General features: G+C 41.5%; 1 protein-coding gene across 4 annotated transcripts in view; it reads left to right on the top strand.

Moving 5' to 3' along the window:
* LOC125079556 (interferon-induced very large GTPase 1-like) overlaps window positions 1-13226 on the top strand; it is a 39076-nt gene that overhangs the window by 13999 nt on the left and 11851 nt on the right. For 2 of the 4 annotated variants that reach the window (XR_007121143.1, XR_007121144.1), the window contains exon 2: window positions 2527-3636. The exons of the other annotated variants lie outside the window; for them this stretch is intronic. The gene's annotated coding sequence lies outside the window, so the exon portion shown is untranslated. Of the gene's footprint in view, window positions 1-2526; window positions 3637-13226 lie in introns of those variants that run through there. 4 annotated transcript variants of the gene reach the window in all.

The raw sequence follows: 13226 nt of genomic DNA, 5'->3' as shown, positions 1-13226 counted from the left end.
TGCTCCTGGAAATAACGGCTTTATGAAGGAGAGGTCGTACAATGTCCAGGGCCTGGCACTTTAGGGAATGTCTTTGGTGTGTGCTGCAGGTACTCTGCTGCTGTGTTTTGGCTGCTCTACCCCTCAACTCAGTCATATCCAGAGGTTCACCTTGCCTGCAGTGGGCAGTATTTGAACCTTAGCCAGAATGTGGTGAGATTTAACTAGCCATGTTCTGGTCGGCTTGTTAAATGAGACTGATGCTACTTCAACTAGAACTGAACCCTTCTAGAACTCTATAGTTCTTAGAGGTGGTGTGTGCAGGGGGTTTCTGTTGGCCTTCTGGGTAAAGGGCCCACAGCGCTGGTCCTTGGGCACTAGAGATACCAGCAGAGTGAAGGGTGGCCATACTTTGTGTAAACAGGTTAGGCAGCCAGAGTTGGTGCTGTGCTGTTTACTAAAGCTTGTTTATGCTGAGGGGCAGGAGAGGGAAATGGTGCCAGCCAGCTCCTTTGTCCCCAGAGGTGGGTCTCCATAGCATCTGCTCTCAGGGAACCATTCCCAGAAGAGTGAATCATTTCCTTTCATGTGTCCTAGGCATTTTTCAGATTACTGTTTTCATTCTGTCTGTCTCTGTGTTGCCTGACTGCTGGGAGCAGCACAGTGCACTTTGGGCTCTGTCTCAGCCAAGGCTGCTGACTTTTAAAACTCCAAACTTTAAGAATGTGCTGTGCCAGGGGCCTGCACTGGTCTTCTGAGGGAGGGTTTAACCTAGAAGGGAAGTTGCATATGAGCTCAGGAGTGTGGAACTGGAAGCAAAGCAGGCTAAAGAGCCAGTGTCCAGGTTAAGAGCCCTCAGCAGGTATCTCTGTACCTATGCTAAAGGGCAGAGAAAGGAAATGGTGCCCACCACCACTACTCCTGGCTCTTTTTCTCCTGGAGAGGCATCTCTGCAAATGCCACCTCTCACAGATGCACTGGAAGAAGAGCCAACAGCCTGTCCCCATGCACCTTAGGCAATCCTCAGATCATGTCATCTGCCCTGGGGTTGCTTGCCTGACTTCTCTCCAGGAGTAGGGCAGGATCATCAGGTCTCTATCCCGGCCAAGCATACCAACCTGTAGAACTCCAGTCTTTGAACCCCACTGGTTGCAAAAACACAAAAATCAGCCCTTCTCATTTTCCCAACCAATGGCTTTGGGGAAGTGCTCTCCTTGTGCATATCCATTTGCAGCCCTCTCTCTCACCTCTCTCTGCTAGCAGGGCTCCCTCCCTCTTGCAGCACCCACAGTCCATTTCTCCCCCAAACCATATATATATATATATATATATATATATATATATATATATGCTTTAATTGCTGTAAAGTTGCCTCTCAGAACTGCTTTGTTATATCCCACTCATTTTTTTAAGAAAAACAACTAACAAAAATGGAAGTGAGAACATTTTTCATAAATTCAGGCACCTCTGCTTCCGAGAGAGTCAAAGTCTGGGCTGGCGTTTAAGGCGTTGTAAGGTTTCTTTTCCTTGACTGCCCATGGTTCTTGGTCATGCTGCCTTGAGGAATGAAGAGGAAGACCAGACTAAGACTGCTAGGCAGTAGAGCAAAGTTTACTGAGTGATAATACAAAGCTCCTGAAGGAAGGGACCTGAGAGGATTGCCAGTTTGGCCTGGTGCTTTGGCATTTAGATCTAGGGGATTTTCTGGGCTCGTTGGCAGGCTCTTTGTTTTAAACTGATTAACCCTCCAAGTGCCTCTCACCCAATCAGATTTTTCTCATCTACCTATCACATAGGAAAGGGTGCAGGGTTCCCTCCAGGGTTGTGTAAAATCCTTTTAAGGGTGGTTTCCTCTTAGTGCATTGGGGGTGGGGTTAAGGGTAATTGTCACTGCCTGCCTTTCTTCCAACTATCCTTCATTATCATCAAGGAACCTAATGTACCTTTGCTCTAGTCTCTCTGGGGCAACTGGAAGATGAAAGCTTCATTTCAAAGAGACAGATGAAGAAAAAGGAGAAAAGTGGGATAAACAAAGAGATACAACAAACACAGAAACTAAAATAGAAACAGAAGCTGATGGATATAGTCATAGTGATGTAGTTTTTGAATGCAGATAGGAACCAGAGCAGACGGCTAAGAAAGAATTCTTGAGATATCTTTGGTGCAGAAAGGTGATTTTATTACAGCAGGAAGACAGGACCCGTGGGCAGAAAAAGCTGCTGCACCAAGGCTATAAGGGGTGACTGATTATATACTTGGGTGTTGGGAGAGGTAAGGAAAAACGGAGGTGTGCAAAAGGACTGTCATATGCTAACAAGAACCTGATAAGACATTGGAGGCCTTGCCATTGTCTAGTTAAGTTTGTTTTTCCCTCTACAAGTCATTAACATTAATACAGTTGGGAGTTTCCTTCTGGAAGTTGGGTTATTCATAAGAATGCTTTCTTCCTGTAAATCACTTAAATGTTTATAAACTGAGGGAGACTCACCTCCCACAGGACTGTGATCTCTGTACATTAACCATCTGTTTTTCTTCCCTGAGCTTTAGGGCAGCTAGGAGTGCCTGAGGAATGTCACACAGATCCTCACCCTAGAGGGAGCGGGGATTGCGTGTCACCTTGTGCTTTGCCCCCAGTTTGCCTTCTGCCCCCTCATCCATAGGGAACAGCCTCCATAGAGACACAGCCAGATAAGACATGCTAAGAACACAAATAAGAATCTGGCAGTGTCACTGTTCTGATAAACAGCCTCACATCTGGGAGAAAGGCAGTATATTATCTAAACAAATAAGTAACTTGGTAATTTGTATTATTGAATAAAAATAAATCCAGACAGGTTTAAAAATACTTTGTTTGAAAGTACTATTGCATGCAGTAGGAGAAAGGAGACTTGTAATAGGGAAACAGTCTAACCATAGAGATACAAGTGCAATCATCACAAAGGCCAGGCAGAAAGGAATTTTCTTCTGTGGGGAAATGTCAGCAAAGTGAGAAAAAAACAGGGAATAGAGGGAGTGGGATAATCAGGTAATATTTTTCCCTGAGGTCTTATGATTCTTAGGAGGGATTGTCAAGGAGGAGTTATATATTGGGTCAAGATAACAGTGGATCAAATTTCAGGGCAGTGGAGAATGGAGAGAAGCTTAACTAATGTTTATTAGTTTTCCACTGTGTTTAGATTGATCAGTGGGGATGAAGAAGAAAATTATCCAGAGCAGGCCCAGGCCAGGAGGTCCCAGAAGATGAAAAGTTAAAACCAAAAACTAGAGATAACCTGAAGCCCTACCGGGAGGAAGAGATAACCAGATGCTTCTTCTGTAAACCAGCTTCCCACCACAGGCTTCCCATACTACTGTTCCCACGTAAAGCAGGCCCCACTCCCCCAGTTTAAACCCACCTACCAGCAGTCACCACAGCCCTTGGAAGCTGACTGCCTGCAGTCCCCTATAAAAGCCCTATACCTTTGCTCCAGGGCCCTGTACTTGGAGCACAAGCTCTGGGGCCACTGGTGTAAAATAAATCTGAAATCACCTACTTCTGAGTGTCACTTGGTCTCTCACAGGTCTGATTTTTTTTTTCCACAACAGGGTCAAACAATTCAACAAACCTTTCTGGTCTCTATTTCAACAAAGAATGGGAATATAAAGGGTCTGTATCTGACCTCATTATTAATAACTTTAAAAGTGGGGCATTTGGAAGGGGAAATTTATATGAGCTCTGCAGCACCCACAAGAGAGCAGACTGAGGCTTCTCTCTGAGGGGGAGGTCAGGGTGCAGTTTGCTTTCCTCTAAACCTACAAAAACCATCAAAAGCGGTCAAGGTGAGAGAAAAAAAAAAAGTGAACAAACATAAAAACCTCCAGAGAACAAAAGCCTGAAAAAACCGGTTTCCTCAGAGCCCACCCCCTTGAGGGGGGCAGGAGGACTTAACTCAGGGAACATCATTGACTGAAAACCCACGTGGCAGGCCCCTCCCCCAGAAAACCAACCAGGAAAGAAAAAAAAAAAAGAAAAAAGAAAAAAAAGACTACAAGAGAACAACCACCACTACTTCATAGAACAACATTTTTTTATTCTTATTTTATTTTTTTAAGATTTTATTTATTTATTTGACAGAAAGAGAGAGATCACAAGTAGGCAGAGAGGCATGCAGAGAGAGGAGGAAGCAGACTGCCCGCTAAGCAGAGAGCCCAGGATCCTGAGATCACGACATGAGTCGAAAGCAGAAGCTTCAAACCACCGAGCCACCCAGGCGCCCCAACTTTTATTTTTAAATCGTTCCCACTATTCTTGCTCATTTTTTTATATATAGACAATTTTTTAATCTATTTACCATCACATTGAGATGTCCAGTACATCAAATTCCATAATAACCTTATAACCTGAACTTTTTTTTTTTTTTGGTGGGTTTTTTTTTTTTTAATTTTATTTTTTATAAACATATATTTTTATCCCCAGGGGTACAGGTCTGTGAATCGCAAGGTTTACACACTTCGCAGCACTAACCATAGCACATACCCACCCCAATGTCCATAATCCCACCCCCCCCTCTCCCAACCCCCCTCCCCCCATCAACCCTCAGTTTGTTTTGTGAGATGAAGAGTCACTTATGGTTTGTCTCCCTCCCAATCCCATCTTGTTTCATTTACTCTTCTCCTACCCCCTTAACCCCCCATGTTGCATCTCCTCTCCCTCATATCAGGGAGATCATATGATAGTTGTCTTTCTCCGATTGACTTATTTCGCTGAGCATGATACCCTCTAGTTCCATCCACGTCGTCGCAAATGGCAAGATTTCATTTCTTTTGATGGCTACATAGTATTCCATTGTGTATATATACCACATCTTCTTTATCCATTCATCTGTTGATGGACATCTAGGTTCTTTCCATCGTTTGGCTATTGTAGACATTGCTGCTATAAACATTCGGGTGCACGTGACCCTTCGGATCACTACGTTTGTATCTTTAGGGTAAATACCCAGCAGTGCAATTGCTGGGTCATAGGGTAGCTCTATTTTCAACATTTTGAGGAACCTCCATGCTGTTTTCCAGAGTGGTTGCACCAGCTTGCATTCCCACCAACAGTGTAGGAGGGTTCCCCTTTCTCCGCATCCTCGCCTCCTGACTTGTTAATTTTAGCCATTCTGACTGGTGTGAGGTGGTATCTCATTGTGGTTTTGATTTGTATTTCCCTGATGCCGAGTGATGTGCAGCACTTTTTCATGTGTCTGTTGGCCATCTGGATGTCTTCTTTGCAGAAATGTCTGATCATGTCCTCCGCCCATTTCTTGATTGGATTATTTGTTCTTTGGGTGTTGAGTTTGCTAAGTTCTTTATAGATTTTGGACACTAGCCCTTTATCTGATATGTCATTTGCAAATATCTTCTCCCATTCTGTCAGTTGTCTTTTGGTTTTATTAACTGTTTCTTTCCTGTGCAAAAGCTTTTGATCTTGATAAAATCCCAATAGTTCATTTTTGCCCTTGCTTCCCTTGCCTTTGGCGAAGTTCCAAGGAAGATGTTGCTGCGGCTGAGGTCGAAGAGGTTGCTGCCTGTGTTCTCCTCAAGGATTTGGATGGATTCCTTTCTCACATTGAGATCCTTCATCCATCTTGAGTCTATTTTCGTGTGTGGTGTAAGGAAATGGTCCAATTTCATTTTTCTGCATGTGGCTGTCCAATTTTCCCAACACCACTTATTGAATAGGCTGTCTTTTTTCCATTGGACATACTTTCCTGCTTTGTCGAAGATGAGTTGACCATAGAGTTGAGGGTCTATTTCTGGGCTCTCTATTCTGTTCCATTGATCAATGTGTCTGTTTTTGTGCCAGTACCATGCTGTCTTGATGATGACAGCTTTGTAATAGAGCTTGAAGACCAGAATTGTGATGTCACCAACTTTGGCTTTCTTTTTCAATATTCCTTTGGCTATTCGAGGTCTTTTCTGGTTCCATATAAATTTTAGGATTATTTGTTCCATTTCTTTGAAAAAAATTGATGGTACTTTGATAGGAATTGCATTAAATGTATAGATTGCTTTAGGTAGCATAGATATTTTCACAATATTTATTCTTCCAATCCAGGAGCATGGAACATTTTTCCATTTCTTTGAGTCTTCCTTAATTTCTTTCATGAGTACTTTATAGTTTTCTGTGTATAGGTTCTTAGTCTCTTTGGTTAGGTTTATTCCTAGGTATCTTATAGTTTTGGGTGCAATTATAAATGGGATGGACTCCTTCATTTCTCTTTCTTCTGTCTTGTTGTTGGTGTAGAGAAATGCAACTGATTTCTGTGCATTGATTTTATATCCTGACATTTTACTGAATTCCTGTACAAGTTGTAGCAGTTTTGGAGTGGAGTCTTTTGGGTTTTCCACATATAGTATCATATCATCTGCAAAGAGTGATAGTTTGACTTCTTCTTTGCCGATTTGGATGCCTTTAATTTCCTTTTGTTGTCTGATTGCTGAGGCTAGGACTTCTAGTACTATGTTGAATAGCAGTGGTGATAACGGACATCCCTGCCATGTTCCTGACCTTAGTGGAAAAGCTTCCAGTTTTTCCCCATTGAGAATGATATTTGCGGTGGGTTTTTCATAGATGGCTTTGATAATATTGAGGTGTGCGCCCTCTATCCCTACACTTTGAAGAGTTTTGATCAAGAAGGGATGCTGTACTTTGTCAAATGCTTTTTCAGCATCTATGGAGAGTATCATATGGTTCTTGCTTTTTCTTTTATTAATGTGTTGTATCACATTGATTGATTTGCGGATGTTGAACCAACCTTGCAGCCCTGGAATAAATCCCACTTGGTCGTGGTGAATAACCCTTTTAATGTACTTTTGAATCCTATTGGCTGGTATTTTGGCGAGAATTTTTGCATCTGTGTTCATCAAGGATATTGGTCTGTAGTTCTCTTTTTTGATGGGATCCTTGTCTGGTTTTGGGATCAAGGTGATGCTGGCCTCATAAAATGAGTTTGGAAGTTTTCCTTCTATTTCTATTTTTTGGAACAGTTTCAGGAGAATAGGAATTAGTTCTTCTTTAAATGTTTGGTAGAATTCCCCCGGGAAGCCGTCTGGCCCTGGGCTTTGTTTGTTTGGAGAATTTTGATGACTGTTTCAATCTCCTTACTGGTTATGGGTCTGCTCAGGGTTTCTATTTCTTCCTGGTTCAGTTGTGGTAGTTTATATGTCTCTAGGAATGCATCCATTTCTTCCAGATTGTCAAATTTGTTGGCGTAGAGTTGCTCATAGTATGTTCTTATAATTGTCTGTATTTCTTTGGTGTTCATTGTGATCTCTCCTCTTTCATTCATGATTTTATTTATTTGGGTCCTTTCTCTTTTCTTTTTGATAAGTCTGGCCAGGGGTTTATCAATCTTATTAATTCTTTCAAAAACCAGCTCCTAGTTTCATTGATTTGTTCTATTGTTTTTTCGGTTTCTATTTAATTGATTTCTGCTCTGATCTTTATGATTTCTCTTCCCCTGCTGGGTTTAGGGTTTCTTTCTTGTTCTTTCTCCAGCTCCTTTAGGTGTAGGGTTAGGTTGTGTACCTGGGACCCTTCTTGATCTTGAGAAAGGCTTGTACCGCTATATATTTTCCTCTCAGGACTGCCTTTGTTGTGTCCCACAGATTCTGAACCGTTGCGTTTCCATTATCATTTGTTTCCATGAATTTTTTCAATTCTTCTTTAATTTCCTGGTTGACCCATTCATTCTTTAGAAGGATGCTGTTTAGTCTCCATGTATTTGGGTTCTTTCCAAATTTCCTCTTGTGATTGAGTTTCAGCTTCAGAGCATTGTGGTCTGAAAATATGCAGGGAATGATTCCAATCTTTGGTAACGGTTGAGACTTGATTTAGGACCGAGGATGTGATCTATTCTGGAGAATGTTCCATGTGCACTAGAGAAGAATGTGTATCCTGTTGCTTTGGGATGAAATGTTCTGAATATATCTGTGATGTCCATCTGGTCCAGTGTGTCATTTAAGGCCTTGATTTCCTTGTTGATCTTTTGCTTGGATGATCTGTCCATTTCAGTGAGGGGAGTGTTAAAGTCCCCTACTATTATTGTGTTATTGTCGATGTGTTTCTTTGATTTTGTTATTAATTGGTTTATATAGTTGGCTGCTCCCACGTTAGGGGCATAGATATTTAAAATTGTTAGATCTTCTTGTTGGACAGTTCCTTTGAGTATGATATAGTGTCCTTCCTCATCTCTTGTTATAATCTTTGGCTTAAAATCTAATTGATCTGATATAAGGATAGCCACTCCTGCTTTCTTCTGATGTCCATTAGCATGGTAAATTCTTTTCCACCCCCCACTTGAAACCTGGAGGTTTCTTCGGGTTTAAGATGAGTTTCTTGTAGGCAACATATAGATGGGTTTTGTTTTTTTATCCATTCTGATACCCTGTGTCTTCTGATTGGGGCATTTAGCCCATTAACATTCAGGGTAAGTATTGAGAGATATGAATTGAGTGCCATTGTATTGCCTGTAAGGTGACTGGTATTGTATATTGTCTCTGTTTCTTTCTGATCTACTACTTTTAGGGTCTCTCTTTGCTTAGAGGGCCCCTTTCAATAATTCCTGTAGAGCTGTTTTGGTATTTGCAAATTCTTTCAGTTTTTGTTTGTCCTGGAAGCTTTTAATCTCTCCTTCTATTTTCAATGATAGCCTAGCTGGATATAGTATTCTTGGCTGCATGTTTTTCTCGTTGAGTGCTCTGAATATATCATGCCCACTCTTTCTGGCCTGCCAGGTCTCTGTGGATAAGTCTGCTGCCAATCTAATATTTTTACCATTGTATGTTACAGACTTCTTTTCCCAGGCTGCTTTCAGGATCTTCTCTTTGTCACTAAGACTTGTAAATTTTACTATTAGGTGATGGGGTGTGGACCTATTCTTATTGATTTTGAGGGGGGTTCTCTGAACCTCCTGGATTTTGATGCTTGTTCCCTTTGCCATATTGGGGAAATTCTCTCCAATAATTCTCTCCAATATACCTTCTGCTCCCCTCTCTGTTTCCTCTTCTTCTGGAATCCCAATTATTCTAATGTTGTTTCGTCTTATGGTGTCACTTATCTCTCGAATTCTCCCCTCGTGGTCCAGTAGCTGTTTGTCCCTCTTTTGCTCAGCTTCTTTATTCCCTGTCATTTGGTCTTCTATATCGCTAATTCTTTCTTCTGCCTCATTTATCCTAGCAGTGAGAGCCTCCATTTTTGATTGCACCTCATTTATAGCTTTTTTGATTTCAACTTGGTTCGATTTTAGTTCTTTTAGTTCTCCAGAAAGGGCTTTTATACCTCCAGAGAGGGTTTCTCTAATATCTTCCATGCCTTTTTCGAGCCCGTCTAGAACCTTGAGAATTGTCATTCTGAACTCTAGATCTGACATATTACCAATGTCTCTATTGATTAGGTCCCTAGCCTTTGGTACTGCCTCTTGTTCTTTTTTTTTTTTTTTTGTGGTGAATTTTTCCGCCTTGTCATTTTGTCCAGATAAGAGTATATGAAGGAGCAAGTAAAATACTAAAAGGGTGGCAACAACCCCAGGAAAATATGCTTTAGCCAAATGAGAAGAGATCCCAAATTGTGAGGGGGGATAAAGGGGATAAAAAGAGGTTCAGAAAGAAAAACAGAAGAAGAAACATTTAAAAAAAGAAAACCAATAAAGAAAAAATATATATATATATTAGATAACCTAGTTAAAAAACGTTAAAAAAGAAAAGGGTAAAAGTTAAAAAAAATCTAGCAGAAGAAGAAAAAAAAATTGAAAAAGAAAAAAAACATTAACTGCAAGGCTAAAGAATCATGGGGAGAAAACCATAAGTTCCGTGCTTTGCTTTCTCCTCCTCTGGAATTCCGCTGCTCTCCTTGGTATTGAAACTGCACTCCTTGGTAGGTGAACTTGGTCCTGGCTGGGTTTCTTGTTGATCTTCTGGGGGAGGGGCCTGTTGTAGTGATTCTCAAGTGTCTTTGCCCCAGGCGGAGTTGCACCGCCCTTACCCTGGGCCGGTCTGAGTAATCCGATCGGGTTTGCTTTCGGGAGCTTTTGTTCCCTGAGCGCTTTCCGTAGAGTTCCGGAGGGCGGGAATGAAGATGGCGGCCTCCTGGTCTCTGGCCCGGGGGAGCCGAGAGCCCGGGGCCCCACTCCTCAGTGCACCCTCAGAGAACAGCGCCCAATTACTCCCGTCACCCTGCCTCTGACCGCGCTCCGAGCTGACTGAGCCTGCGACCGGTTCAAGGTAACCCCGAGCTGTGAGCTCACTCCTCAGCTCTGTCTCTGTAGCCGGCTTCCCCGTTCTAATACCTGTAAGTCTGTGACACTCAGACACCCCCGATCCTTCTGGGACCCTGCGGGACCTGAGGCCACGCTGACCCTGCATGGGCTTCACCCCGGTTAAGCCTCTGGAGCGATGTCCCTCAGCAGAACAGACTTTTAAAAGTCCTGATTTTGTGCTCCGTTGCTCCGCTGCTTGCCGGGAGCCGGCCCCTCCCCCTGCGGTCTATCTTCCCGTCGCTTTGGATTCACTTCTCCGCCAGTCCTACCTCTCAGAAAGTGGTTGATTTTCTGTTTCTAGAGTTGCTGTTCTTCTTCTCTTCGATCTCCCGTTGGATTTGTAGGTGTTTGCAATCTTTAGATAAGCTATCTAGCTGATCTCCCACTACCTGAAGTAGTCTCAGCCTGCTACTTCTCCACCATCTTGACTCCTCCCCCCTAACCTGAACTTTTTGATACATACACCTGTGTTTTTCTTTTGCATTTCTATGTTTTAAATTTCTTTTTTTAATTTTTGTTTAGTTTAGTCTAGTTTATTCCTTTTTTATTTTTATTTCCTAATATTCATATAGAGTTAAACTTCAAGGTAATCCCCTTTCCCCAATCAATACTACTCCTATAGGTAAACCAATTTTTAATCCCCCTTTATCTTAGGAAAGTTGAGTCCTTTAACAAAGATATCAAGATACATCCAGGAAGAATCAAACAACCTTCCTCGCCCACACTGAGAATTTATAACCACTCTCCCATCTTTTTCTTCCACCAGTATTTCTGTGTTTTTCTGTTTGTCCTGATAGTATATAAATCTTACACTTGGGGTTCTTTTTGACGAGGTTCTTCCTTTATTTGCTTATATATATATATTTTTTCTCTTGTCATATACTTTTATCAGTCCTTTTGTTTGTCTGTTTTTGTTTGTATATTCATCAATCTTACCTTGGGGCCCATTTGGGCCGAACCTTCTCTTTTATCTTCCCTTTCTTTCCTGTCTCTCTCTTTTTTTTTCCTTTTTCTTTTCTTTTTTCTCTCATTTGGGGGGGAATCCTAATTGCTCAGAAGCATTCCAGGGTGCACCTTGACTACACCATGGTCGATACATCCAGCTATATCCGTTCAGTCATCTCTCACCAAAATGACTAGGAGGAGGAATGCCCAACAGAAGAAAAATACAGAGGATGGACCTTCTGCAACAAAGCTAATGGCTATCAACATAGACAATATGTCAGAAAGAGAATTCAGGCTAACAATTATCCAGGCAATAGCGAGGTCAGAGAAAGCCATGGATGACCAAATGGAATTGATTAGGGCTGAGCTGAAAGTGACCAGACAGGATGTTCACAATGTTAGGGTAGAGCTAAAAGCTAGAAGCTGGTTTTTTGAAAGAATCAATAAGATCGATAAACCATTGGACACACTAATCCAAAAGAAAAGAGAGAAAGCCCAAATTCATAAAATTATGAATGAAAAGGGAGAGATCACAACGAACACCAACGAAGTAGAAACAATCACCAGAAGTTATTATCAACAGTTATATGCCAATAAGCTAAGCAACCTAGAGGAAATGGATGCTTTCCCGGAAAACTATAAACTCCTAAAATTGAACCAAGAAGAGATTGACAACCCGAATAGACTGACATCTAGTAACGAGATTGAAGCAGTGATCAAAAACCTCCCAAAAACAGGAGACCAGGACCTGATGGATTCCCTGGGGAATTCTACCAAACTTTCAAAGAAGAAATAACACCTATTCTCCTGAAGCTGTTTCAAAAAATTGGAAAACTTCCAGACTCTTTCTATGAAGCCAGCATTACCCTGATCCCCAAACCAGGCAAAGATCCTACCAAAAAGGAGAATTTCAGACCAATATCACTGATGAATGTGGATGCTAAAAATCTCAACAAGATCCTAGCAAACAGGATCCAACAGCACATTAAAAAGACTATCCACCATGACCAGGTGGGATTCATTCCTGGGCTACAAGGATGGTTCAACATTCGCAAATCAATCAATGTGATAGAACAAATTAATATGAGAAGAGAGAAGAACCACATGGTCCTCTCAATTGATGCAGAAAAAGTATTTGACAAAATCCAGCATCCGTTCCTGATTAAAACGCTTCAAAGTATAGGGATAGAGGGAACATTCCTGAACTTCATCAAATCTATCTATGAAAGACCCACAGCAAATATCATCCTCAATGGGAAAAAGCTTGCAGCCTTCGCATTGAGATCAGAAACACGACAAGGATGCCCACTATCACCATTCTTGTTCAACATAGTATTAGAAGTCCTAGCAACAGCAATCAGACAACAAAGAGAAATAAAATGTATCCAAATTGGCATGGAAGAAGTCGAACTCTCTCTCTTCGCAGATGACATGATTCTTTAGATGGAAAACCCAAAAGACTCCACCCCAAAACTACTAGAACTCAAACAACAATTCAGCAACGTGGCAGAATACAAAGTCAACGTACAGAAATCAGTGGCTTTCTTATACACTAACAATGAAAATACAAAAACGGAAATTAGAGAATCGATTTCATTTACTATAGTACCAAGAACCAAAAGATAACTGGGAATAAACCTAACGAAAGAGGTAAAGGAACTGTACTCGAGGAACTACAGAACACTCATGAAAGAAATTGAAGAAGACACAAAAAGATGGAAGACCATTCCATGCTCTTGGATCAGAAGAATAAACATTATTAATATGTCTATACTGCCTAGAGCAATCTATACTTTCAATGCCATTCTGATCAAAATTCCACCAGTATTCTTCAAAGAGCTGGAGCAAATAATCCAAAGATTTGGATGGAATCAGAAGAGACCCTGAATCGCTAAGGAAATGTTGAAAAACAAAAATAAAACTGGGGCCATCACGATAGCTGATTTCAAGCTTTACTACAAAGCTGTGATCACCAAGACAGCATGGTACTGGCATAAAAAGAGACACATAGACTAGTGT

The sequence above is a fragment of the Lutra lutra genome, chromosome 10 (assembly GCF_902655055.1).
Source record: "Lutra lutra chromosome 10, mLutLut1.2, whole genome shotgun sequence".
Classification (NCBI taxonomy): Eukaryota; Metazoa; Chordata; class Mammalia; order Carnivora; family Mustelidae; genus Lutra; species Lutra lutra.
This window is presented reverse-complemented; position numbering and strand designations above follow the sequence as displayed.